This window comes from Dermacentor variabilis, chromosome 2 (assembly GCF_050947875.1).
Source record: "Dermacentor variabilis isolate Ectoservices chromosome 2, ASM5094787v1, whole genome shotgun sequence".
In the NCBI taxonomy this organism is placed as follows: Eukaryota; Metazoa; Arthropoda; class Arachnida; order Ixodida; family Ixodidae; genus Dermacentor; species Dermacentor variabilis.
Window position 1 is genome coordinate 49,147,777 of NC_134569.1, and position 24,117 is coordinate 49,171,893.

The 24,117-nt window shown below is 47.7% G+C and overlaps 1 protein-coding gene across 1 annotated transcript in view; it reads right to left on the reverse strand.

The window, feature by feature from the left end:
• LOC142570835 (uncharacterized) overlaps positions 1-14,919 on the reverse strand; it is a 27,208-nt gene extending 12,289 nt beyond the window's left edge. Inside the window, exon 1 of the mRNA XM_075679150.1 lies at positions 14,420-14,919. The gene's annotated coding sequence lies outside the window, so the exon portion shown is untranslated. The remainder of the gene's footprint in view (positions 1-14,419) is intronic.
• Positions 14,920-24,117: the final 9,198 nt, after the last annotated feature.

Consider the following 24,117-nt stretch of genomic DNA (forward strand, 5'->3'; position numbering starts at 1 on the left):
GATTTGGGTTTAGGAACCATGTAAATTATCGTAGAGTCGAGCTTCCCGCTGTGGGGGAGTCCCGGCAGTTTTTCGTGCCCACTGAGCCTCTCTGACCTTCCGAAGCTGCCCGTCCCTTGGGAGTTTCAGCGGCTCACCGCATAGCGGCGTCTAGCAACCTCTGTCATGTTTCTTCTACCGCTCCTCAAAGCCCGCTTCGGTCAGCACTTTCTTCGGGCGCGCCATGACAATGCGAAGACGAGTAGCGAGCGAGCGTGTGCCAGACTCGTTCAATGCCAATCCCCCGATGTGGCATTGAATGAAAAGAAGGGGTAACCCGCTAAGAAAGACACTGTTTTTAAAATGGCTGGACTCCAGACCGTTTCTTTTTTTTTTTCAATCTAAAATACTGGCACCGCGGACATATCCGTCTCTGGCGCAAAAAAAAAGCTATTCGCGCACTATAGCGCAGTTCTTGAAGTACATTGGACTGAGTGATCGTTTATATTCCGCCATTCTCACTCTCTCCCCCTTTTCCTGTCTGTATTTCCCATTTGCCTCCACACTCAGTGTTCCGTAGCAAACTCGAGACTCATCTGGTTGACTTCCCTGTCTTTGCTATCTATGCGCTCTCTCTCTCTCACTCTCTCTCTCTCTCTCTCTCTCTCTCTCTCTCTATATATATATATATATATATATATATATATATATATATATATATATATATATATATATATATATATATATATATATATATATATATATATATCCCTCTCTGCCCTTTCCAGAATAACATTCGGGTTATCTATTCCTCTCGAATGCTTCCGCTCGCACTCGTCACGCCCATGTTTCACATGCGCAATCGCGAAGGGACAGCGTCGAACTTCGCGTTCTTGGCATGATTTTCGTCTTCCTCGTTCCGTTCTCGACGGGACAGAAAGCGCGGCGTGAGGTTTAATCGCAAACAAAATCTTCTCGATAGACGCGCGTCTCGACGTCTCACGTGCATAAAAACGAAAGGACTTCACAACACACCCGCGCGCACGCTTTTAATTATACACCGTTGATCGCGAAGGCGGGCGAGACGATATAGTACAGCGTATACGCTTCCGTCAGAACACGCGGCGAGGCAAGCTGCAGCGCCTGCAGGCGTTTCTGCAATGGAATTGCGCTGGCGAACAGTTGCCTTCGTACGAGAATCACAATGGCTCACAGTGGCCCATTCTTGTCGACCATTCTGCCTCCCCGCCGCGCTGAGAAAAAAGACCAGCCGCCGCTATGCCGGTGTACGAGTGCGCGGAGCTCTAATTCAAAGGGAAGGCACGTGAAACGACATCCGTATAGCGTGCTGCATGTCGCTATTTCTCGCTAGTGCACCTTTACGGCGCTCCGAGAAAAACGGTTGTTTGCGATAAATCACTCCATACATTGTAATGGGTCTAAATTTATTTCCAAGTAGAAGCGGTATTATGTGTAAATATGTATTATACGTCATGTCAAGTTTATTTATAACATGCACAAAGTACAGTGTGGAAGGATACCCTGGCAAGAAAGCTGTAAACTTACAGCTTGACGAGGCCAGGGTGCCACCACCTGTGCATATGTTATAAGTATATGTGTATTACAGTAAGTTACGCTTGCAATATCTAAAGGGCCGCTGCTATTGTAAAGGGAAGGGATGGCTTGGCAAGCCAGAAAATACGCGAAAACAAAAGGCGGGTGTCGATCCCTTCCTGAAGTTACTGCAATAGCTCAGTGTGACGTCATAGATTATGATAGCATCTGATAAAGTCCAGTTAATTGTTTTTCGGTGTACGGCAGAGCTGCCTTGCTTCCTAACAGAACCAAAGGTGAAACCTAGAAAGTTGCGAGAAGCTTTACCACGCTATGAACGGTCAAAATACAAGAAAATACGTCGAAGTTCTTGAGATCTCGCTTGTCCGCCAGGTCAAAGTTCTCGTCGAGAAATAAAAAAGAACAAGTTAGGGCTTCACTTGCAGTAATCGTGATAGACTTATTTTCGCCCGCGAAATGAATGGAAAAAGAGATTTCATGGCAAGGAAAGTTAATGTTGCTCAATAGTGTCTTTCTTACGCACCTTTCTGCAAAAACTGAACCCGGCATAAGCTTTAGCGTAGGCAGTTGCTCTTCGACATTTACTAGCCACTAAGGAACGTAAACTTCCAAGCTTCAGTAAGTGAATAATGTGTCCTGTATATCCTCTACTTCCGGGTGCGCGCTGCGGCAGCCCATGCAGAGTACACTTTCTTTTTGTCACATTATTCCTATTTCTTTAGGCAGGAAGCAAAACAATTCTTCAGTCATGAAAATTGTGGCAGAAACCATTCAGGATGACAGTCGAAGTCAGTGATGAGCTTTCTTGTGTGACCTGCTGCTGTATATACCCATGCCATCCGTGAATCACGAATCCACATGGCCTCATCAGCAGGCACACGAAGTGTCAATCTCGCTGCCAACCTCAATGCCGAATGGTAGCGTGACACTGTATGTTTTAATTAATGCACCTCAGTTGAAATGGCTTCGTGGCAATGGCTGTCCATCTAGCGGCCGTGCTCGAAGCAGAGGCATTTGTTGCGGATGGGGCTATATTGCTTTAATATATTTAAGGCTAAATACCCCTTGTGTCACCTTGGCACATCCATATTGAGGGATTGTTCAAGAATCTGCACGTGCCAGTGACGCGCCGTGACGTCTTCTCATTGGTGAAGTTGTCAAAGCTTAGACAAATTGGGTCACTGGGTATGTTCCGCTGCTTATTGTGCAAGATGGTCCAACCATCAAAAGTGGGCGAGAGAGAGAAAGAGCAAAGACAGGAAAGGCAGGGAGGTCAACCAGACGAGCACCCGGTTTGCTACCCTACAATGGGTGTGGGGGAAAGGGATTAATAGAAAGAGGAAAAGGGGGAGAGTAAGCACTGAGTTGTCCCTGCAAAAAGTCGGCGAAGTAGATAAAGAAAGTCATCGCTTCAATGCTTGCTGCCAAAGCCGTAAAAAAAAAAAATTCAGTATTGACGCACTGCCACATGCAGAGCTCGAAATACACGAACAGCATTTTTGCAGTTAAAGAAGAAAGAAAGCCGAGTCCCGATGTGCCCGCCGAAATAGTCGAACAATATTTTTAACGTCAGTTTGCAGTCGCCTAGATCGGTTAAGTACATGCAAAACAGATTACTCGGAATTCACCTTCAGTGGAGTGCTTCGATGTATGAAGCCGTAATTGATTTCACCAAGCTGCCTGCGCTAATGAAATTAGCGATCGTCGTAGTAATGCCTAATTGCCTAGGCAAAGTCCCCCAGGCTCACAGTGGGATAAAAGCGGTTAATGGCCTCAGTCGGAGGCTCATTCACATCGTGTTTGCAAACTTTAGGTCTGGAGAACGTACAATACGCTCGGGAACCATGTATTTTCATTCTTCTTTTTCATCGTTCGTTTGTCAAAATATCTTTTCTCACAGTGCTATAAATAAGAACCGTGACCAGCCTGCGTAAAGACGCTGGCAAGTCAGTCAGTATCCCTTATGAACAATTGTAATGCCGGCTGTCTGGGACTTGGGTCACTTCTGACCTACATTAAGCTGCATGGTAATAATCGGTACTTGGCAAAACAGTCCACAAGTGCGCGCGCACGCAAGTATGTGTATATAATAGCATGCAGCTTCACCAAAAATTGGCACGAGCACAGTTCAATTATTTGTTTTACTATTCATAATAGTTATTACTTAAATATTGGTAATACAGAGCAGTAAGTCAACGAAAAGGAAGAAATTCTGGTCTATTTCGATTGTGACTCGTACATGCCATGTGTGAAAGGAAACAACAACAACAAGGCAGCGGTCTGTGGCTCATGTCTTGCTTGACTATGCCATGCATGGTCAAGGACTCAAAATGCTAAAACAATGAAAACACGCTAAACACTTCTAGAAATTGAATGCGTAACGTGACACTCTTGATAATTTCATTGTGACGCCCCTTCGGGGGCTGTTTGCCGTGATTAAATTGCGGAGTTTTATTTCATACTAAGACCGCACTGTTATTGTGAGGTACGCCGAAGTGTGGGATTCCGGTATAATTTCGAGCACCTGGGTTTCCATAACGTGCACCTAAATGGAAGTAAAGCATTCCGGGTTATAGAGCAACCGGTGGTGGACGATATTCTAGTGGACATTAATGGGGAAAAATTCGCTGGAACCCATCTCACCATGACTGTCAACGGGAATGCGTTTAGCACTGAAACAATACAGTCACACATGTTGCCACCATCAAAACTTGAGGCGTGTACTGCGCAGGGACTCTTCTTTCGCGCTTCGATATAAATACTCTGCGCTATCTAGCGGTGCCGCCAAGAAGCCTGCTCGTGGCATCCGAAATTCATAACGCCCCTCTACGCTTGAACGCTGAGAAGCGCCTCACGCTGAGCCCGGATCATTTCTCGCGCTTCTTTCTGTACATGTTGCGCCATGTAATGGCACTGTGCGAACTCTGCGAACACTGTGCACTGTGCGAACTGTGCGAACAACTCTCTGCGAACGCAGAGAATTGTTCCCTCGCTTGCCGCACAGTCGGTGGCCCAAGTTGGTGAGAGGTTCATCGAAGAGCGACACGTACCTAGAGCATTCATGGCACAGCTTGCTGAAGTGCTGGTGTGAAAGGCGCTCATTGAAAAGTACCCAGGGTACTTGTTGCGCAGCCTGCTAATGCGTCGGGCTGCGGTTCTTGAGGAACCCCTGTGACGTGGGTTCGATTCCAGCAAGGTATGTTGGAACAATTACAAGGTATTTGCCGCCTTTCAATGAACGTCTTTCACACCGATGCTTTAGCTAGCTTCGCCATGAATGCACTGGGTATGTGCCGCTGTTCAATGAACCTGTCGGCAACTAGGGTCACTGAGTGTGTGTCACTGTGTGTGCGGCAAGCGAGAGAGCAATTCTCAGCGCACTGGTGCCCCGGCGTGCCACACAACTCATCTCGGAGGCCACGCGCGGGCTTCTCGGCCGCACCACTAGACGGCGCAGCGTGTCCAGAAGGGAGGAGGCCGGTTGTTGCCGCACGACGTATGACGAACGTATGGCGCGCCCGTGCGTCCGTACGCACGGGCACGCCATGCATTTCGGAAGCCAAGCACAGGCTTCGCGGAGGCGCTACATGGCGCCAAGTGTGGAAGCACAAAAGCGGAGCCCCGCAGCTGTATATGCCTCATAAATAACTCGTTTCGAAGGTAATACGTTTCGTGGGTAAATTTATTCAATGCGCATTACCATGGACGGTCATCGTGAGATGAATTCTGCCATTTTCTTTCTTGTTTTTTTCTTCAACAATTGCAAAGCGGCTGCCATCGCATAAAATCAAACTTGCGGCCCATGTCTGTGTGGCAGAGCACCACAGCCGCTGAGCAATATTGATGGGTTGAACACAGGCAATGGCCTCGATGTAGAGGGCAGGGGTGGGGAAACCCGTACGTCAACTGTCGGCGGCGCCCTGAGCGTGTGTGCACGCTGTACACATTACAGCAGAACATAAGCCGACTATCTAAGTCGGAGCACTGGTGCTGCATATGTGCTCTCAATGCTCCTTGAGCGCTGAGGTTAATTAATCCTGCTCTGAGAAAAGTCCCCGCCGTCTTCAGCTAGCTGCGTTATTGATGTCATTTCTTTGGACCTATGCATTCCTCTCTCAATGACCGACGCCGCGAGACAACTTGGCATTCTAGCACGCACGATCTCCTTAGCAGAGTGGAATACCGTACACACAAGGCGCACAAGACTGCACAGACTAAACCCGTCACTTCAACTCAGACCTCCAGCCGGTCTGCACCGATGTGAAGCGTCTCTTCTGTGTCGGTTATGGCTTGGAGTTTCCTTCACGAATGCCTACTCAGCGCTAATTGGAATGGCTGATAGTCCTGTATGTGATGTTTGCGGATGCGAGGAGAACACTGACCACTTATTGTGCCATTGTCCTCAATTTCAAGCACAAAGGCAATCTTTGTCCAACACATTGAGGAAATTGGATGACCGTCCTCTGAGTGAACAGACAGTACTAGAGCACCATCCCGACCGATCATCGGCTCAGAAGGCAGTGAAGGCACTTTTGTGTTTTCTCAGAAGTTCTGCTTTGCGCGAGCGACTTTAACTCAACTGCTGTCCGTACACATATCTAAACCTTCTCTCTCCCTTCTCTCTCTTCCCCTTCTCCCATCCCCCAGCATAGGCTAGCCAACCAGACTATTGACTAGTTAACATCCCTGCCTTCCTGTATTCCTATCTCTCTGTCTCTCTCTCTCTCTCTCTTGGACCTATGCAGGACAAGCAACCCGCTTTGTTTGTCGGTCAAGCTGAACGGGTAGCAGGGTGATAACCTTTAATGATCATCGAAAGTGCACGTGTGGCGGTGCTGTAAGAGGCAAGTTAGTTTAGAATTGACGCCGTCACTCAAGTGTGGCGATCGTAAAAAAAGATTTGCAGTGCCGGTTGCTTAATTTGGCTACTGAATTGCTATGCCATCTCAAATTTGTCCGAATAAGCAATTTTACTCCGAATTCTTGACGTGCCTCGCTTTCCTGCGTCCTACCTTCCGATATGTCGCCACTACCATGTGTGGAGGAGAAGACAAACAAAGACAAGCAAAACACACATTTGTGTTTATCGTCTCGCCTTGCGTCTTCGTCCACAACGCCAAGCAACATGTAATTAAATGCACGTATTGCAGTGTATGAGCGAGGCTTTGCAATCAACGTACGCTTTCGCAGGGCCGTGTATTGGGGCCGTGTTGTGACATCGATGCCATTCATGTATATTACTTATAACCAGTGCCGTAGCCAAAAAAAAGCCAGGAGCTAACGTTGGAGCTCGGCCTCTTCACAGAATTTGCCTAGGGATCAAATACATGAATAATAACATAATAACTGCATTGCCATTGCCATTGCCAAAGATGCTGCAAACGAATTCTTGGACGCTACGCACTGTCAAGACAAGTAAAATATGTATTTTTTCATAAGAGAATATATTCTTATGTGTAAAAATTGTGCCAGAGATAAGGGATGTCGATGCTTCCATGTTTTTTGTCTGTTTGATAAGAAAGAATCAGGAACACCTTAGACTTCTGTCAACCAAAGGACCAGGCAGGATTCCGTAAAGGCTACTCAACAATAGACCATATTCACACTGTCAATCAAGTGATAGAGAAATGTGCAGAATATAACCAACCCTTATATATAGCTTTCATTGATTACGAGAAAGCGTTTGATTCAGTCGAAACCTCAGCAGTCATGGAGGCATTACGGAATCAGGGTGTAGATGAGCCATATGTAAAAATACTGGAAGATATCTATAGCGGCTCCACAGCCACCGTAGTCCTCCACAAAGAAAGTAACAAAATCCCTATAAAGAAAGGCGTCAGACAGGGAGATACGATATCTCCAATGCTATTCACAGCATGTTTACAGGAGGTATTCAGAGGCCTGGAGTGGGAAGAATTGGGGATAAAAGTTGATGGAGAATACCTTAGCAACTTGCGATTCGCTGATGATATTGCCTTGCTTAGTAACTCAGGGGACCAATTGCAATGCATGCTCACTGACCTGGAGAGGCAAAGCAGAAGAGTGGGTCTAAAAATTAATCTGCAGAAAACTAAAGTAATGCTTAACAGTCTCGGGAGAGAACAGCAATTTACAATAGGCAGCGAGGCACTGGAATTCGTAAGGGAATACATCTACTTAGGGCAGGTAGTGACGGCGGATCCGGATCATGAGACGGAAATAATCAGAAGAATAAGAATGGGCTGGGGTGCATTTGGCAGGCATTCCGAAATCATGAACAGCAGGTTGCCATTATCCCTCAAGAGAAAAGTATATAATAGCTGTGTCTTACCAGTACTCACCTACGGGGCAGAAACCTGGAGGCTTACGAAAAGGGTTCTACTCAAATTGAGGACGACACAACGAGCTATGGAAAGAAGAATGATAGGTGTAACGTTAAGGGATAAGAAAAGAGCAGATTGGGTGAGGGAACAAACGCGAGTTAATGACATCTTAGTTGAAATCAAGAAAAAGAAATGGGCATGGGCAGGACATGTAATGAGGAGGGAAGATAACCGATGGTCACGAAGGGTTACGGACTGGATCCCAAGGGAAGGGAAGCGTAGCAGGGGGCGGCAGAAAGTTAGGTGGGCGGATAAGATTAAGAAGTTTGCAGGGACGGCATGGCCACAATTAGTACATGACCGGGGTTGTTGGAGAAGCATGGGAGAGGCCTTTGCCCTGCAGTGGGCGCAACCAGGCTGATGATGCTGATGATGATGATGATGATGATGATGATGATGATGATGATGATGATGATGATTATGATGATGATGATGATGATGATGATGATGATGATGATGATGATGATGATGATGATGATGATGATGATGATGATGATGATGATGATGATGATGATGATGATGATGATGATGATGATGATGATGATGATGATGAGAAAGAAAATATCACGTGAACTTTAGAACTATATCAGTGCGAAATCAGCAAAGCAGTGCATACCGCGGATATGATGAATGTAAAGGCCGTGAAATGAACAAGCTGACGACAAATATTCTAATGAAGCTTTGTCATTCAAGAACCTTGTTTAGATTTTTGTACATATTCAACGGCCAGGGAAAAATCTCAGTGACGCTTTCCTTCGTTTGAATGTACTGTGCAAGGGCAGCTGTCACCGGTCGTGTATTGTAATTGCACCGAAATAGTAGTCGCAACAGAGATAACATATAAAAAGCAGCATTTATGCAGAATGTACATTAGAGATGCGAAGTATAATGGAATACAGAAATGCGAAGATAAAGCTTGATAAAAAGCAAAGAAAGTGTTTCTGCAAGCTAAGTTGACTGCATGTATCCACAATACCTCGCAGCAAAATATTCAAATATACGTATAAGTATCCAATAAATTTACGTATCTAAGCAAAAGTCACGGTATACAGGGTGTTTCAGCCTAGCCGTCTCTGTCAGCCTGCAGCTCCTAGGGCAAAGATCATGCCTGCTTTTTCCTCGTTGGAAAAAGGCATCACGAAATTGATCGCGCTTTAACAGCCGATGCACGATAGTCTGTTTATCGCTGCCTGGAACTACCACATATCACCGCCACCACGTCCATCAGTCGCTTTACGCAGCGCAGGAGATAGCGGTTGCTAGCTTAAATAGAACAGCCAACGCTTGCGTCGCTGCCCTGTCACTTTTTAAGCGGCAGCGCACCTATGGCTGTCTGTTCGTGGAACGCTTGGGAGCAGTGCAATCACGACGCACAAGCGGGCATGTCACGTTGTGCTTTTTTTTTTTTTGTACTTTGCGGGCATCCGCAGTGAGCTGAAAAACACTAATACTTAATATATAGATAGACAGAAACTGTTTATTCGGACGTTTTGCAAACCGCTCTGCATCTTTCTAATTGGAATTCTTTTCCTAGCTTCGTTCCTGCAGAAGTTAATTAATTATTCTTCACTAATTATCTAATCAAACAAAATAAAAAATAGCGTGACACACTGCACACCAAAGTGAGCAACATGCATTTGGTCGCGTCGTCTTAGAGTGCGTCGGCATATGTTTAAACTCTGGCTAAAGTTAGCTAAAACACCCTGTATAATGCGTCAAACACGGCAAATAAACATGTTGCGCCATCACAAATGCACAGGTCACAGTACACCCGGCGTGGTTGCTCAGTGGCTATGGTGTTGGGCTGCTGAGCACGAGGTCGCGGGATCGAATCGCGGCCACGGCGGCCGCATTTCGATGGGGGCGAAAACACCCGTGTACTTAGATTTAGGCGTACGTAAGGAACACAAGGTGGTCAAAATTTCCGGAGTCCTCCACTACGGCGTGCCTCATAATCAGAAAGTGGTTTTGGCACTAAAAGCCCATAATTTCAGTTCTTCAGTCTTGTGGGTGCAACGAAGAAAAGCGGGGAGAAAGCGCGCCGCCTTCCGTCGCGGGCGATGCATCGGGGGAGTAAAGGGATGGTGGGCGGGCCTCGGGTTCTGTGAGCTAAAATTATGGGCTTTTAGTGCTTATGGGCAGAGACTATAGGAGCGTCTCTGGCACGCCGTAGCGTGTGCCTCAGCGCATTGCACGTAATTGTTGACGCGACCGGAACGTAACGAGTGGTCCCCCCGGAAACGACCCCTTGCCATTAATCACCGCTTAGCGTGCACCCCGCTCTCAGACGCCTGCGCGAGTTTCGACCGCAGTGTTTTGATACCTGCCCCCGATATATCCCGCTCGAATTCGCGCCGGGATCATAATTCTTCCTCGACAAATAGGCGACTCGACGAGCTGTTTACGCTTCTCGCGCGAGGGCGGGTTTCTTTTCGTTTCTCCGCGTTCTTTTGTTCCCTCCGTCCTCGCCCATTCTGTTCTCTGCATTTTGCTGCTACTTGCACTGCGTGAGAACTCCATTAGGAGGGGACCCGAAAAACACGTCGCGCGCCGCCAAACAACAAGCTTTTCCGCGCTTCATTATGCATCTACTATGCGACACTCAGCCGCGGTGGGGACGTGGGAAATGCGAGACGCGGTGGGTAAAACTCGCAGCAGGATCAATGTGATGGCAGACACGCTGTGGAAGTGGTCAGCTTTTCTACGGGGCGCTGTGGGAGAACGGACCGGCGAAGGAGAAAGAATAAATAAGAGAAACTGCTACCGCCATAACTGTATACAAGCGAAGTGGAAAGCTAGGGAGAAAAGTTACGGTATTAAGAGAAAAACAGCAAAAGAAAGCCTCACGATATGTGGATCGACTGTAGCAACATCTAAGGAAAAAAAAGAAAACAACTTAACATTGGAGCATGGAAAATTAAGGCTATGGCCTGAGGGAGAGTGTAAGAAGAAGAGGAGTGCATACGATCGGAACATGGAAGCAGCGTTCGCAGGGGCAAAAGTTGCTCGTTAAAGGAGCCGCGTTTACGTTTGGATAATGCGCCTTTAACTTGATTATGTGGCGTATGACAGCGGTTATCAACCTCCCGCTTCGCGAAAATGGCGACAAACGAACGGAAGAAAATGGGATGAATATCCATTACAACGATATTGCATTCAACACGGACATATTGTTCTTTATCAACTAACACCATACGCGGAAACCTCTGCTACATTCTTAGCTTTTCCTTCCCCGAACTTGCACTCCGGGAACAGTTCCTCGACAACTGAATCCAATCGCTGGAATACACGTCCAGAGTTGCCGGAAGTTCTCGGCGCCGTCTTTTCTAAAAAGATTTTCTGTCTGATGGCAACCAGTAAATACTACGGAGTTAAATAATAATTTTATGACTTCAAAGAATTGCTGAGGAGGAAAAGCTGTTGAGTGCGCTTAAAGTTTATTGAAAAAGAAAAGACGCTTCCCTAGCAAAAATTTGGCGCCCTTCCACTGTATACAGTATATAACTGTAATTTATAAATCTGTATATAGCTGCGAGCATGCATTTCTTAGCATATCACCGCTGAAAACGAGTACCATTGTATATTCATTCCGCAGTAAAGAGTATTGGAACGTGCCATTTATTCGTACTAAGCATGGGCGGCAAATGTTACGTCATGCACTTGTAGTTTTGGTGAACAGACTTATTTTCAAAGACATTCATGTGGAAATGCCCAGCATACTTAACATACGAGAGTTTTTCATTCCATGATGTCAGTACACTTTTACCACTGCTGTTAGTATTTTTGTGCATTTATATTTACTTTGAAGCTGTCCTTATTATATTACATTGTATAACACTAGAGGTTGACCTGCAATGATAAACAGTTAAAATGCCTTGTTGATGTATATTGCAGCAATTTTTGTATGCCTTGTATATGGGGGCTCGGGCGCTTCTCACTTTTGATTTTCGCTTTTGCCCGAGCATTCCCGCTGTGATGATGTAAATAAATTTCAACTTCAACTTCAACTTAAACTCTGTGAATGAGGATGACCAGCGAAGCTGTGTATGTGGTCCCCTTAATGGCAAACTACACCTCCGCCGCAGGTCGGCCCAGCATTCCGCTATCTTCCAGATCAGCGCACGTATGGGGAGTGCTTAACGCTTCACTTCCGCATCGGGTCGGACCGGTATTGCACTATCTTCGGGATCGGCCCACGTATGGGGAGTGCTTAACGCCTGATTCACCTCCGCCGCGGGTCGGCCCGGCATTGCATTATCTTTGGGATCGGCCCACATATGCGGAGTGCTTAACGCTTCCCTTTCGCCGCGGGTCGGACCGATATTGCGCTATCTTCGGCATCGGCCCACGTATGGGGATTTTTGTGTCTACACACGGACACGATCCTGGGGGAACTAGCCCTTAATAACTTCGCTGTAAAATTGGTTACGTCTTTGTATTTCTTAATTAATTGATTAATTATTAATTAATGACGAAGGTGAACGTGGGAGCACTGGCACGAGCGCGTTCCTGCGGTAGCGCCGAGTGAGTGAGTGAGTGAGTGAGTGAGTGAGTGAGTGAGTGAGTGAGTGAGTGAGTGAGCGAGTGAGTGAGCGAGTGAGTGAGTGAGCGAGCGAGTGAGTGAGTGAGTGAGTGAGTGAGTGAGTGAGTGAGTGAGTGAGTGAGCGAGTGAGTGAGTGAGTGAGTGAGTGAGCGAGTGAGTGAGTGAGTGAGTGAGTGAGTGAGTGAGTGAGTGAGTGAGTGAGTGAGTGAGTGAGTGAGTGAGTGAGTGAGTGAGTGAGTGAGTGAGTGAGTGAGTGAGTGAAATAACTTTAACAGATCCAGAGATGATGGTAGTTTTGCGTTAACACAAGGACATGATCCTGGAGAAAGTAGTCTTTAACAGCTTCGCTGTAAAAAAGTAATCCATGTAACGTACGTACAATGACTGCACCTACTCGCGCTGGTTCAATGCGTGATAGATGGACAAAAAAGATTCACCGACGAGAACGGTACTCGACGTCAGCGCACGTTACGAAGTGAACGGTTGTCGGTAGACGCCTATACGTGCTATGCGAGGTTCTCAAGTCCGCAGGCGAGAAAAATAAAGTAAGTCGATATTCTTCATTACCAACCATTATACTGTCGTTATCATTATTGTAATCATAATCAGCCTATTTAAGCCTACTGAATGAAATAGAACGTCTCTCAAAGATCTACGATTACCTCTGTCGTGCTTTAACCGAATTCAACCAAAGCCAGTGTGCGAAAAATGCGAGAGACCACTGGCTTGAGACCAGCAAGTGCACTCGAAGGAAGAGAGAGAGTGACTTATGAAATTGGTATATTTGTTCATTTCAGCTACAAATAAGCAGAGTCGAATAGATGAATCAAGGCTGAACACTTGGCGCCGTATAAGCGAGAATGCAACGTTCGTAAACATCGCGCCGTGGCATGCCATCTCGCTCCTGAATCTACCGCAAAAAGCCAGGTTATAATTAAAGTCGGTTGACATTCTTCTTCAAGCATTCCACACGCATCAAGCTTATTTCGCCATCCTGGCTGTATGAATCTTCCCCTCTATCATCCCGCAAATTTATCGCAGATATAGCCCTCATCTGTAAATAAACACACCATCGCAGCGTTACTTATAAGAAAAAACGATTTTTCTTAACATATTCGGTTTATTTCCCTGGAGGGATGTTCTTAAGCCCATCTACGAAGGTAATGTCCAAATGTGGCACAATTAACATAAGCGACTAACTTACCTTTATGTCTCGCTTGTAAACATATGCGGCGCGATAGCGTTGAATTGATAAAGAAGACAGACCTCGGGCACTGAATTCGTTCAGGACAGCTCGCTCAAAGCCGTCAGGAAACTGCCTCGTGATTATTCGAACTTTCCAGTCAAACGCAACAGGTGTAGACGTAGTATCGTTGGTCGTAACGCCTGCGGACCTTTGTGCACGAACCTGCGTGTCTGCGATGCCCTGGAGACGTCACACTCAATAGCCTACATGCAGGTTTTGCAGGGAAGTATTCTTTCTTTACATTTGGTGACAGAGCAAGAAACAGCCAGCGACGGAAAGCGGAAAGCGAAGGTCACAGATTATTCAGTTCTTGTTTACATAATTTTGCCCTGAACTTTGCATGGATGTAAGACACCTTCGGTGCTTACGCTAAATATTACGAGCAAAACAGATACGTTAATGCATTCTGTTCACGTTAATACCTCGCTCACCCTTATCACCGTCGTTAAGTCAATGTCTGGGCGCCAAATAAGGCGAGGCGTCGTCCAATCGCTGACAGCGACACCTCTACTCAGCGTCACCCAACGTGTCACGAACCATAACTGGCATGCCATTGCTGTGACGAAATGCCGGTGATTAAGAATTTGGAATCTAGGAAGCGCAACATCAAAGCGACAAGATAGTATACCTGGTATAGATGACACGGCGACCGCACACTTAATTTTTTTTTCTCTCTTGGGGACGAACCAACTGCTTATGAGATCATTCACTCACGCTGTGTGATTCCCGCGACGTTTTTTTCCTTCTTTTCCGGTTTTCCCGCACACTGTGGTGCCCCAGTCACAGCTGAGGAAATTCACGCTGGTAATAGAAGAGGGTGTGGGGAGGAGGGGGGGAGGGTTTAATGATGCAGGTGACGGACAACGCCCTCGGGTTGTTGTTGAGAACGGTTTAGAGGCGGTAGCTTGACACGCACTCACACACACACATAGAAACACGTCCGATGAGCGCTCACAACTCGTTCGACACCAGTTGGCGCACTTCAGCCCAGATCACGCCCGGAACCTGTCCGCTTCTCGGGATCCCGCGTGGTTTATCATATTCCGTCGCGCTCCCTCGCCGTCATGCGCTGCTCGCCTTTCCGTCGCTGCAGCTCCGCATGTAGGCGAACCTCACCAGCTCCGTTGCGCGGTCTTTCCGAACGCGGTGAATAGGCCGCCCGTAGACGACGCTGCGGGGCACAGTCTATAAGGGGACTTTCCCGTGACCGGACAAAAAGAGGAAAAAAGGCCGTTGCCTCTTCTTTGTTTTTTTTTTTCCTTTCTTTTTCTCTCTTGGCCTCGGCGAGGTGCGCGACCCTTATAAATGAAGTCCACGCTTAAGCAACTGTTCGAAAATGCAGCGGCCGCTTCTTTCGACGCGATCCTGCTGCCTTTACGCGGTGACAGTGCACCCTTATCTGCCAACCGGTTCGAACTTTGGCCGCACTCTGGATGCGCGTCTGCGGGCCGCCGTTCTTTACTTTTTTTCGCGCCCTCTCCGCGCTTACTCTAGGTTATTATTTTAACAGGCTTCAATTGCTTTTTTTTCTTTTTGATCTCTCCTCATTTCGTAGCCACATCGTTCATTCCTGCGTTGACGCCCCGTGCAGAGGACGGCGCGGCAGCCACATCTCGCTCAATGGGAAGAGGTCAAGGCAGCAAGCAGGCAAGGCTCCTACACTCGTGCTGGTCTGGCAACAGCGCGGCGTCGCGCTGTTTTTGTTTGGAAGCCTGCCACTAAACGGGTCCAGTTGCGAGAAAGTGCAGTAGCCGCGGTTAGAAACCGGCTAAGAGTGGATGGCACAGAAGGAAAGGGCCAGGAGTTGAAAGTAAGAGAGAGAGAGAGAGAGAGAGAGCAAAGGCAAACCGCTCTTCGTAAGGTTAACGGTCGGGAGAAGCGCCGCCCGGCGGTTGGACGGGGATCGGGCGGCGGCGGCGGCAACTGCATTATGCACTTGTCTTTCTCGGGGACACACGCACACGCGCGCGCGCGATGAGATGCAATTGGAGCTAATGCCTTGCTGCGCGCACGGCGCATACAGCGCCACTGCTGCGCGACACCGGCGACTCCTCCGACGGCTGGATGCGAGTGGGCGGGAGGAGGGCTCCCCGCTACTCGACGCATTTGCAAATGGGTACGCGTCCGGCTAATGCGAATTGGGGACCTCGTGAAGCGAGAAGGTACTCTAGAAGCTCACAAATACTCTCTCTCATCTCTCTCATCTCTCTCTCTCTCTCATGCTATCAATATTTGTTGGCGATAATGCGCAGCTGGTTTCTGACACAGAGGTTCCTGTCGTCACGTGGTAGGGACGATGAAGAAAGCAGCAAAACTGTGAATGGCGAAATTGGTGTTTTCTTGGACGAACATGTGCCCTCAAAAACAGGCTACACTCAAAGCACAACGATAGCGGCGAATGCATTCAGCGATCGGCGAAAATCCGATCTGCCTGTTAAGCGCGACGGCTTTTATACTCGAGTCATCAAATGTTCCAGGGCATTCGGTGGTACCCGCGAGTCTTCCAGAAAGTTCTACACAATTCGCGTCACACAGGCAATCAGATTACACAAGCTTCGGTGACAATGGAACCATCGATAACAATCGAGAAACTTCCGATACATGCGGGTGCGTCCCGCGCTGAGCGATAACATTTGTTAGACGGTGAAAAGTGCCCATCCGTAGAAGATAAACAAGTCCACGTGTCGCTATCTGGCTAAACAGCTGGTACATACTACAGTGAAGGGAGCCTCCTGTGGCGTTCTGGATAACAGAGGAATGTGCTATACGGGAGGCGGTCCCGCAGAAGCTATCTCGAAATGGCGTTACTCGTAATACTTTACGTTACAATGTGTACATAGGCATCTAAATAAAGGTGCGCCGTGCGAATCGGGCTTTGCATCGCACTTCTCGAGCCAACGACGTTCTTCGTCTACATCGGTCGGGGAATCTCCCTGATGACACGAGACCTCCAACAAATTTCTTACTTTGTAGTGTGTGGTTACTGGTTCTACCTCGTAGTCTTATGTTTCATTATAGTACTTATTTTTCTCACAAAAAGTATTCCATACTTTGCTGTGTTTCAGTCTACTACTCAGATAACCAATGCGAGAGCTCCTCCTCTCACCATCCGATGTCAGAGTGTCGCTGATACTCTGATAAAGAGCGAGAGAGTGAAATTTTTTATAAACTTAAGCTGAATTCATCACCGGCATGAATAAGCGATTTGAACTAGACGCTAAGCTTCATGTGAGACCGACGTCACCGCGACGCACAACGCACACCCCACTTTCTCTCCGACCGTTTTCTTCGAGAGGACTTGTGTTTGATCTCTGGGCGATAAATGTTCACTTCAATTACAAGCGATTACTAACGGCTTGTATAAAATAGGTCCGATGTGAATGCAGACCATCCATTTATTAATCTGCACTTTCAACTAGCCACTGCTTCTTCACTTGCCAAAAGAGGAAGAGTTTCAAGGAGTATATACGCATGGATCAGTCGTGTACAGTACGCGGTGCTAATCCGCAATGGCGTTAACCTCGGACACTGCGCCCTTTTTCCGTGTGAATTGGACGCATCGGCCACGGTGTGTGTAAAAACGGTCACGTGACTTCAAAACCCTGCCTCCTTTGGCAGAGTGCGACTTCCTCAGAGAACGCATTGCAACCACTGCACGATTGACCATGCTGCTGGAGCGCCCTCCCTGTCGGTCGTCGGACCACAAGGCAGTAGAGTGGCCCGACGAGCTTCCTCACGACGGCTGGCCTGTGCAAACGTATTCGACTCTGTGGCGCCGTATGCGCGTGCGTGAGTGCATTTCCAAGTATTTCCTGTCTGTCTCACTTTTCTATCGCGCTCTCTCTCTTTCTCTCTCTTTCTGCTTCATCTCTCTATTCCCCTTTTTCCTATCCCCCAGCTCAAGCTAGCCAACCAGACGTTTTTCTGGTTATCATTCCTGCTTTCTCCCTTTATTTCCTTTTCCATCCCCTTGCAACTTAAGTGATATCGCGGTGACAATGACCTTCACACTGTTGACTATTAACCCGCTAAACCAGATCATTTTTAGTGGCACCGCGTATTTGTAGGATAAGTATGCTTTTACTTACCTGTACACGCAGTGTGTGCGCCTGCATAACTTCGTTTCCTGTGACTCGCGAGATTTAGTGAGCTTGTTGGCTCGTCGTGCAACGGAAAGGAGCACTCAGGCTGGCCGCTATGTAGTCCACCCGAAGACGACCAAGTCCGCTTAGCTTCCTGCTTTAAGGCTTCTGCAGCACCGTCCTCTTTGCGGTCTCAAGCTCGGCCGTCAGAAATGTTGCTCTTCTTATCCTCTTTAGCTTGCCTGCATCCCGCAAGTTAACCCGAGTCGTCTATCATTTCTTTGAAAAAGAAAATAGCGTCGGTTTCCTGTTCCTCTTGTTGCTGCCCGCTATCGGACCACCTCTGTGATGGATGAGACGGACTTCGCTATATAAGAAGTCGGCCCGTCGTGATGCAGCATCGCTAGGGTTGAGCCGAGAATAGCGCAACGTACTACGAAACATTGATGAAGCTGCTTTCAACGAGTGTCTTTAATGTGGGAGCGACAAATTCTTGCGTTATAGAACACTCCGTATACAGAGAAGAAATCACTCACTGTTGTATTTCTTTAGATCTTGCTATTTGGCGGGGCACGATGAAATTTTACTTCGTCTGTATTGTAGTACGTGCCTAAGTGGCGTGCTGCAGTTTTTACTCTCTTGCAGCCGTTACTAAGGGCTCTGGTTGCGTGTTCTCCCAGGACATAACAGGAATAACTAGATTGGTCAAAAGACGTAATGATGCTGAGTCCACAGTGATGGCCAAGTGGTAGAGCATGTACCTCGTAAGCGTGAGGTACAGGGTTCGAATCCCGGTACTGCCTAAAACACATTGGCTTTTCTAATGAGAGAGGTCCCCGCCTGTCTGGTGCTCGGCTGTGTGAAGGGTGTTCTCATCTCGAATGGGACCTTTGGAGACTACGGTAGACGTTCCGCCCATCTCCTTCAAGGTCTTTGGGTACCCATCCTTTTCGGACTACGGGTGACTTCGATGCTGCAAGGCATCTGCCACAGCGTGAGTGGCAAAGTAATGCGTGAACGATAGCCGCCGAGTACCTACCAATAAAATAGATACGAGCGCGTTCCTGGCCAGGTGCCCGGCCTTCACAGACGTCAACGCTCGGGGGCAATCTTTATTTGGAGACTCACCCGCCTGTATAACACAACCGGCCTTGGATTGAGCACCCGCCGCGGCATGTGTAAGAACTTGTGCCGCGCCGCGTGCCTACCTACCGGTAGAATAGGTACGAACACGCTCCCCGTCCTGTTGCTTGACCACTTCATGGCGACCTCAACGCTTGGGAAGAACACCCGCCTGTGGAAAGAATTGCTGGCGTGAAACAGCAGGCATCTGTTTTTACCACAGAGGTGGCCTAGTGATAGAGCATTCGCCTCGTATGTGGGAGGTGCTGGGTTCGAATCCCCGTGCCACCGGAAACCTACCGAATTTTCTAACGGGTGGATTGTACCCGGCCTGGAGTTCGGCTCCTTTTGGCTGTTCGCATACCTAATGGAGACCCCACGGGGATTTCTAGACGTGGTATCAGGGCGCCCCTTGTCCAACCACAGGCGGCCTTGGTGCACAACATCCGCCGCGGCTGTGGGAGGCAGACTAGAGCTACCGCCGGTTACTTACTGGCAAAATAGGAGAGAAACGGCGAAAAGGGAGGGAGGAAAGACAGGGAAGTTAACTAAACTTTGTACAGTTTGCTACCCTGCGCCTGGGGAGGTGGTAAAATAGGTACACAAACGCACTCTTGCCCTGGTGTCCGGCCATTATGGTATCTGAACGCTTAAAAAACGGTGTGTCTCTCCAAGCCGAGGGCGTCCCCATCTTTGGATTGTCCCGTGGGAAGTGGTCGCCGTTGGAGCAGCCCCGACCCCCCTCGCACAGAAATTTGCTGTGTCCGCAGGAATCGGCGAGATTTGCATGGAGCGGGCTACTTCCCCAGGACAATTCACTCTTATAAAGGAAACCCTAATCTTGGGCCGGGGCACGCTTGTGCCCGTTTGGATGTGCCGTTGTGGTTCCTAACCCACGTCCTCCCGCCGCCGAGGCAGACATTCAACCACCAGGCTTCGGCTGTGGCCGCGGCACTATTCAGCGTCCGTCTGCTGATTCCATACGTAGATTCTTTTGCACAAGTACTTGCACTTCAGGGCTCCTGATCCCAAAAACTCTTACGATGGAAGTGTTCGTAAGACAAAATTCCACGCAATTCTGAATTCCAGAATTCGACCACAGAAGTGCATCGGATAAACTCTGGCGCGGGAAGTATTCACAGGTAAAATTCAATGTGTCTGGTTTTGGTTATAGCAGCTGTAATCTTCAACTTTTTTTTTTCACATGGCTGCGCAGGAGTCGTTGCTTCCAAGTAATGTACGCGGCAATATTGCTGCTTGAATCATGGGCGATAACATCACGCACATAAGTTGTGATACGCTCATCGGTCTAGCCTATACACTGGTTCATGGAATCTGGGCCCGCTTTAGAAAAGCTTCTCTTACGTGTATGCGCTGTTCGCGATTAGCCATGACCGTGTGGTGAGAGTCTTGTTATCAAGCTTAACAGGACCGCCAAACATGCCTTCATCGCGTTGACCTGAATGTGGCTTACAGAACGCGGCATGTACTTAAACTCAGCTTGTCCAGCACGCCGTCGAATGCTTTAATTTGTACTTGTAGTTGATTTAAAACCTGAATGCCCTTTCAATGAACGTTTTAAAAATTTGACACGATGTTGTTGGACCGTGGCAAAGTCCGGAATCTCAACTGCGCCAAAATACAGCGCTTATAGCATTGTTCCGGAATGCAAGACTCAGTTATTGAGACTCTGTAAATAACTGTTGTGTTATTGAACTTAAGTTAATGTACGTATTTTGTTAGCGTGCGTGAATTTGCGTTAGTGCACGTACGTGCGTTTTCTTCTTCGTTCTTATATCGCTCCTTTTCTTTCATCCATCACACTCTCACCGTGGAGTAGCGCGCCAGGCCTGTCGATAAATAAATTTATTTAGATAACATTAACTTTTATTTAGTTCTGCCTCTGTTGTTATCAAGCCGATCGCTGCCGTGAGTGGTGGGCGCCCGAACGCCGGCCAGTGAGGAAGTGTTCCTGTGTAAGAGGAGTTTTGGGAATGCAGGCCAGCACTTACAGAGACACATTTGTCTAGAGCGCGGGAGCAGTATGTGCTCAGAAGTGCGTTAGCGCTGTCTACTGCAGGCTGCTGGCTGGATACATCTATGTTATTGAGAATGCGCCGTCACATAGGCTGGTTCCAAACGTGATCCTCATCGAGCAATCGGCTATCGCTACCACTTTTTACCAACGAATACACCCAACGTCACGCCAGCCTCAGCAGCCGACAAAGTGCAAAAGTGGAGGCGCGCGTTTTCGCCTCGCTGACCTATCGCTCACTACGACCGCATGTCTTCGCTGCGTGAGGTCAGCCCGACTTGCGCGTTGTCACGCCAAAAAAAAAAAAAGCACGATTTGATGAAAACGACTTATCCTCGACCCAGCGACCTCTACTATACATGGCTCAAACACTCGCTGCCGAACACAGCTCCCGCTTTTTAGAAATATGTGTTGGGCGGGGGCTGTGCGTTCCCATTAAATAGAGGTAGCCGTCAAGAGTGTACTTAAGGTAGGTCCCTCGTCAGATAATCAAGTATCTGTAGCTCGTATAGCAGTGCCAATATTGTATGGTTGCGCGCAGCTGGAAGCAATGTAACGTCCTTAAGTCCGGCGCTCAGACGCATCCGAAGATTGGGAAAGTTATCACAAAGATAACGCATATGCGACCTGCTGCCCTGTTATCAGGCGTTACTGTTCAAAGCCACTTCATAAGACCTCCCCCCCCCCCCCCCCCTATGACGAACGTAAGTGAGTTGTCAAGGGTAATGAGGGAGTCATTGCACTAAAGAAACTGTTGTTCTTAAAAAAAAAGCGTAAGTGTCAAATAACGCGCCCAAGGCAGGAGGCCGTTATCCCTAGCCAGACGGAATGTGAGTCCAATACCAGCGATTAGACCACAAAGGTGTTAAGTGCCTTGAAAGTCCTTCTAGGTATTCCAGTATCGCGCAGAGCTAACAACGAACAGTGCATGTTTATGCTCCTGTACTGCTGGACTGCGCCCTGTGCATATTTGAACTGTGTCGAAACTGAATTTTAAACCTGCATATGTGCGGCGTTTCATGTAATGCAATTAATGTGTTTGAAAAATGCGCAACTTGTTTGCGAACCGGTGAACGCATGACGGAAAGAGTAAATTGCAATAATGTTGAAACATCACCTATCGTAAAAGGCAGTCGAAGGTTTGGTTTAATCTGCATATCCTCCTCAGCGGCATGTGCTGGGCGTTTGGCACTCGTGCACTGAATTTAACGAAGGGTGTGAAACGCGAATGCTGAATATGTCCTTGTCCCAAGCTTTTTGGGACATTGTCTTGCTTACAGTAACCATAAAACGCTACACAAGAGCGTGTAAAAGCAGCTGAGTGGAATTTTAACCGCCTGGTGTTGGAAACCCGCTATAAGCTCTTTTCAAACGAAACGTCCCCGCAACTCCGGGCACGCTGAAGGCATTCTTGCGTCCCTCAACAGTGCGTTCTAACGCCAGATAACGCGGATTCCCGCAACATTGGTCGGACAAACACGTATGTAAGTTATATGCGGAAGCCTATAATTTCCCTCGAGTGCAACCTCTCTTTTTGTAACAGTGGGCATAGAGAGAGAGAGAGAGAGAGAGAGAGAGAGAGAGAGAGAGAGAGAGAGAGAGAGAGAGAGAGAGATTGTTTGTGGAGAGGAAGAGGCGTAACTATACCACTTCTCATGGAAGAGAGAGGACGGCTCTAATGTGAGCCCCTAAAACCGGACTGTCATTTACCGTTCCTAGGTTGAGTACAGCGTCTCTACCGCTGTTGTCATCGTTGTAGGAAAAAGCAAGCGTGAGTCTATTTCTTGGTGCGCTGAGCCATGGGCTTAATCTTATTCAGAAGACGTACACTGTATTACGTTCGTTCTGGTTTGCTAAGATAGGCGCATTTCTGTTCTTGCGATATAGCTGCATCACCGAGTATGTGTTAAGAGAAGGGCTCCCTAAGCTTAAACAGAAAGTACCGCCGTCGCTTTGGAAACATTACGGTACTGTAACCATCCTTATTCCTGCTGTTATCGGCAAGAAGGAAATGGCGACTGATTCTGATGGCAAACGGATATGAGGTCGGCATATAGGAAGCGGTAGCCAGTCAGTATTGAGGAAGTTTTCATTGTCGTTGAGTTAAAGACGGGACTGGTAAGTCACGGAGCAGTGTGGAATAAAGAAGCTCAGGTTCCTTGTGCGTCCTCTACTTTGTGCGTCTGCACGAGTGTTTTCGTGTACACATGCATGTGCCACGCATGTTTGCACATGAACCTGACCGCGGAAAGGAAAATACGGCTCATGACATGAACACATTAAAAAAAAGGAGGCATTTCCCGCTATCTTACTAACAATCTATAGGGCAACAAAAAAAAACACACTTGAAAGGCGATCAGGCCGTGTCGTAACTGAAAGGAAAAGAGAAAAATAAAATCTTTAATATTAGGAGGCTATGCCTAACCTAATTAACCCCATTTACTTCTTTTATTCCTGAATGTTCTCGATCCTCTTGATCGGCGCGTCTTTGTTTCCCAACCAGAGATAAACATACAGTTTAGAACTTAATGCATCGACTATACGTCAATTTAGTGGAGCTTGGCAGCAGTAGGACCATGCGGAAGTGCATTGCGCAAGGCATTACTGCCAGCAGAAAGACGCTTTTATCGACACCGCTCGCGAGAGCGTTAGTAGCGTGTGCGAACAAGCGCGACGAGCGAGCGCAGCATTTCTTCATGACGGAAGCACGACCGAACGAATGGCTCGTCCCGGTGCAATGATAACAACGACATCGCCGAACACAGAAATGAAAATTAATGCGCCCACGTCCGCATAACTTGTCTGGGTCGCTCACAGTTTGTTTTATTTTGTTATTCGCGTTCTTTTCTTTTTTATTCAGCTACGTTTCCGCGTTCCGTAAATAGTATGGAACGAGCGATGACGTTGGCTGAGAAAAGCGGCAGATGAAAATAACTCTCTACCTACTTTTAGCAGATGCTTTAGGGCAGCACAAAGATGACCTTCTAAACGTCCTTGGTGTTTCCTTGCAAGCCACGCTGTAGTTTTATTGCCAGCATAATATATGATAAAATGTCTTCTCGCACACTTCGCAAATAGGATGCGTTGTGCACGCTTCCTTTGCCGAGTGAAACAGAGCACCCCAGACCATCTTTTTTTTTTTTACTACCGTCTTGCAAAGGCGTTTGAGAAGT